This window comes from Somniosus microcephalus, chromosome 1 (assembly GCF_052327205.1).
Source record: "Somniosus microcephalus isolate GS21.2 chromosome 1, FLI_Smic_1.0, whole genome shotgun sequence".
Taxonomy (NCBI): domain Eukaryota; kingdom Metazoa; phylum Chordata; class Chondrichthyes; order Squaliformes; family Somniosidae; genus Somniosus; species Somniosus microcephalus.
Genome location: NC_140987.1, coordinates 293,937,494 through 293,942,386, shown reverse-complemented (window position 1 = coordinate 293,942,386; position 4,893 = coordinate 293,937,494).

Below are 4,893 nucleotides of genomic sequence, written 5' to 3'. Positions count from 1 at the left end.
AGTGACTGGGAGAGTGTGACTGGGAGAGAGTGACTGGGAGAGGGTGACTGGGAGAGAGTGACTGGGAGAGGGTGACTGGGAGAGAGTGACTGGGAGAGGGTGACTGGGAGAGAGTGACTGGGAGAGAGTGACTGGGAGAGGGTGACTGGGAGAGAGTGACCGGGAGAGAGTGACTGGGAGAGGGTGACTGGGAGAGGGTGACTGGGAGAGAGTGACTGGGAGAGGGTGACTGGGAGAGGGTGACTGGGAGAGAGTGACTGGGAGAGAGTGACTGGGAGAGAGTGACTGGGAGAGAGTGACTGGGAGAGAGTGACTGGGAGAGAGTGACTGGGAGAGGGTGACTGGGAGAGAGTGGCTGGGAGAGAGTGACTGGGAGAGAGTGACTGGGAGAGAGTGACTGGGAGACTGTGACTGGGAGAGAGTGACTGGGAGAGAGTGACTGGGAGAGAGTGACTGGGAGAGGGTGACTGGGAGCGAGTGACTGGGAGAGAGTGACTGGGAGAGAGTGACTGGGAGAGAGTGACTGGGAGAGAGTGATTGGGAGAGAGTGACTGGGAGAGAGTGACTGGGAGAGAGTGACTGGGAGAGGGTGACTGGGAGAGAGTGACCGGGAGAGAGTGACTGGGAGAGGGTGACTGTGAGAGGGTGACTGGGAGAGAGTGACTGGGAGATGGTGACTGGGAGAGGGTGACTGGGAGAGAGTGACTGGGAGAGAGTGACTGGGAGAGAGTGACTGGGAGAGAGTGACTGGGAGAGAGTGACTGGGAGAGAGTGACTGGGAGAGGGTGACTGGGAGAGAGTGGCTGGGAGAGAGTGACTGGGAGAGAGTGACTGGGAGAGAGTGACTGGGAGACTGTGACTGGGAGAGAGTGACTGGGAGAGAGTGACTGGGAGAGAGTGACTGGGAGAGAGTGACTGGGAGAGGGTGACTGGGAGCGAGTGACTGGGAGAGAGTGACTGGGAGAGAGTGACTGGGAGAGAGTGACTGGGAGAGAGTGACTGGGAGAGAGTGACCGGGAGAGAGTGACTGGGAGAGAGTGACTGGGAGAGAGTGACTGGGAGAGAGCGACTGGGAGAGATTGACAGGGAGAGAGTGACTGGGAGAGAGTGACCGGGAGAGAGTGACCGGGAGAGAGTGACTGGGAGAGAGTGACTGGGAGAAGGTGACTGGGAGCGGGTGACTGGGAGAGAGTGACTGGGAGAGAGTGACTGGGAGAGGGTGACTAGGTGAGGGTGACTGGGAGAGAGTGACTGGGAGAGAGTGACTGGGAGAGGGTGACTGGGAGAGGGTGACTGGGAGAGAGTGACTGGGAGAGAGTGACTGGGAGAGGGTGACTGGGAGAGGGTGACTGTGAGAGAGTGACTGGGAGAGAGTGACTGGGAGAGGGTGACTGGGAGAGGGTGACTGGGAGAGAGTGACTGGGAGAGAGTGACAGGGAAAGGGTGACTGGGAGAGAGTGACTGGGAGAGAGTGACTGGGAGAGAGTGACCGGGAGAGAGTGACTGGGAGAGGGTGACTGGGAGAGGTTGACTGGGAGAGAGTGACTGGGAGAGGGTGACTGGGAGAGGGTGACTGGGAGAGAGTGACTGGGAGAGAGTTACTCGGAGAGAGTGACTGGGAGAGAGTGACTGGGAGAGAGTGACTGGGAGAGAGTGACTGGGAGAGGGTGACTGGGAGAGAGTGACTGGGAGAGAGTGACTGGGAGAGAGTGACTGGGAGAGAGTGACTGGGAGAGAGTGACTGGGAGAGGGTGACTGGGAGAGAGTGGCTGGGAGAGAGTGACTCGGAGAGAGTGACTGGGAGAGAGTGACTGGGAGAGGGTGACTGGGAGAGAGTGACTGGGAGAGAGTGACTGGGAGAGAGTGACTGGTAGAGGGTGACTGGGAGAGAATGACCGGGAGAGAGTGACCGGGAGAGAGTGACTGGGAGAGAGTGACTGGGAGAGAGTGACTGGGAGAGTGTGACTGGGAGAGAGTGACTGGGAGAGAGTGACTGGGAGAGAGTGACTGGGAGAGGGTGACTGGGAGAGAGTGACTGGGAGAGGGTGACTGGGAGAGAGTGACTGGGAGAGAGTGACTGGGAGAGGGTGACTGGGAGAGAGTGACTGGGAGAGAGTTACCGGGAGAGAGTGACCGGGAGAGAGTGACTGGGAGAGGGTGACTGGGAGAGGGTGACTGGGAGAGGGTGACTGGGAGAGGGTGACTGGGAGAGGGTGACTGGGAGAGAGTGACTGGGAGAGAGTGACTGGGAGAGAGTGACTGGGAGAGAGTGACTGGGAGAGAGTGACTGGGAGAGAGCGACTGGGAGAGGGTGACTGGGAGAGAGTGACTGGGAGAGAGTGACTGGGAGAGGGTGACTGGGAGAGAGTGACTGGGAGAGAGTGACTGGGAGAGAGTGACTGGGAGAGAGTGACTGGGAGAGGGTGACTGGGAGAGAGTGACTGGGAGAGGGTGACTGGGAGAGAGTGACCGGGAGAGAGTGACTGGGAGAGAGTGACTGCGAGAGAGTGACCGGGAGAGAGTGACTGGGAGAGAGTGACTGGGAGAGAGTGACTGGGAGAGGGTGACTGGGAGAGAGTGACTGGGAGAGCGTGACTGGGAGAGGGTGACTGGGAGAGAATGACCGGGAGAGAGTGACTGGGAGAGAGTGACTGGGAGAGGGTGACTGGGAGAGAGTGACTGGGAGAGAGTGACTGGGAGAGAGTGACTGGGAGAGAGTGACTGGGAGAGGGTGACTGGGAGAGGGTGACTGGGAGAGAGTGACTGGGAGAGAGTGACTGGGAGAGAGTGACCGGGAGAGGGTGACTGGGAGAGGGTGACTGGGAGAGAGTGACTGGGAGAGAGTGACCGGGAGAGAGTGACTGGGAGAGAGTGACTGGGTGAGGGTGACTGGGAGAGAGTGACTGGGAGAGAGTGACTGGGAGAGGGTGACTGGGAGAGGGTGACTGGGAGAGAGTGACTGGGAGTGGGTGACTGGGAGAGAGTGACTGGGAGAGAGTGACTGGGAGAGAGTGACTGGGAGAGGGTGACTGGGAGAGAGTGACTGGGAGAGAGTGACTTGGAGAGGGTGACTGGGAGAGGGTGACTGGGAGAGAGTGACTGGGAGAGGGAGACTGGGAGAGGGTGACTGGGAGAGTGTGACTGGGAGAGGGTGACTGGGAGAGAGTGACTGGGAGAGAGTGACTGGGAGAGAGTGACTGGGAGAAAGTGACTGGGAGAGAGTGAATGGGAGAGGGTGGCTGGGAGAGAGTGACTGGGAGAGGATGACTGGGAGAGAGTGACTGGGAGAGAGTGACTGGGAGAGAGTGACTGGGAGAGAGTGACTGGGAGAGAGTGACTGGTAGAGTGTGACTGGGAGAGAGTGACTGGGAGAGGGTGACTGGGAGAGAGTGACTGGGAGAGGGTGACTGGGAGAGAGTGACTGGGAGAGGGTGACTGGGAGAGAGTGACTGGGAGAGAGTGACTGGGAGAGGGTGACTGGGAGAGAGTGACCGGGAGAGAGTGACTGGGAGAGGGTGACTGGGAGAGGGTGACTGGGAGAGAGTGACTGGGAGAGGGTGACTGGGAGAGGGTGACTGGGAGAGAGTGACTGGGAGAGAGTGACTGGGAGAGAGTGACTGGGAGAGAGTGACTGGGAGAGAGTGACTGGGAGAGGGTGACTGGGAGAGAGTGGCTGGGAGAGAGTGACTGGGAGAGAGTGACTGGGAGAGAGTGACTGGGAGACTGTGACTGGGAGAGAGTGACTGGGAGAGAGTGACTGGGAGAGAGTGACTGGGAGAGGGTGACTGGGAGCGAGTGACTGGGAGAGAGTGACTGGGAGAGAGTGACTGGGAGAGAGTGACTGGGAGAGAGTGACTGGGAGAGAGTGACTGGGAGAGGGTGACTGGGAGAGAGTGACCGGGAGAGAGTGACTGGGAGAGGGTGACTGGGAGAGGGTGACTGGGAGAGAGTGACTGGGAGAGGGTGACTGGGAGAGGGTGACTGGGAGAGAGTGACTGGGAGAGAGTGACTGGGAGAGAGTGACTGGGAGAGAGTGACTGGGAGAGAGTGACTGGGAGAGGGTGACTGGGAGAGAGTGACTGGGAGAGCGTGACTGGGAGAGGGTGACTGGGAGAGAATGACCGGGAGAGAGTGACTGGGAGAGAGTGACTGGGAGAGAGTGACTGGGAGAGGGTGACTGGGAGAGAGTGACTGGGAGAGAGTGACTGGGAGAGAGTGACTGGGAGAGAGTGACTGGGAGAGGGTGACTGGGAGAGGGTGACTGGGAGAGAGTGACTGGGAGAGAGTGACTGGGAGAGAGTGACCGGGAGAGGGTGACTGGGAGAGGGTGACTGGGAGAGAGTGACTGGGAGAGAGTGACCGGGAGAGAGTGACTGGGAGAGAGTGACTGGGTGAGGGTGACTGGGAGAGAGTGACTGGGAGAGAGTGACTGGGAGAGGGTGACTGGGAGAGGGTGACTGGGAGAGAGTGACTGGGAGTGGGTGACTGGGAGAGAGTGACTGGGAGAGAGTGACTGGGAGAGAGTGACTGGGAGAGGGTGACTGGGAGAGAGTGACTGGGAGAGAGTGACTTGGAGAGGGTGACTGGGAGAGGGTGACTGGGAGAGAGTGACTGGGAGAGGGAGACTGGGAGAGGGTGACTGGGAGAGTGTGACTGGGAGAGGGTGACTGGGAGAGAGTGACTGGGAGAGAGAGACTGGGAGAGAGTGACTGGGAGAAAGTGACTGGGAGAGAGTGAATGGGAGAGGGTGGCTGGGAGAGAGTGACTGGGAGAGGATGACTGGGAGAGAGTGACTGGGAGAGAGTGACTGGGAGAGAGTGACTGGGAGAGAGTGACTGGGAGAGAGTGACTGGGAGAGTGTGACTGGGAGAGAGTGACTGGGAGAGGGTGACT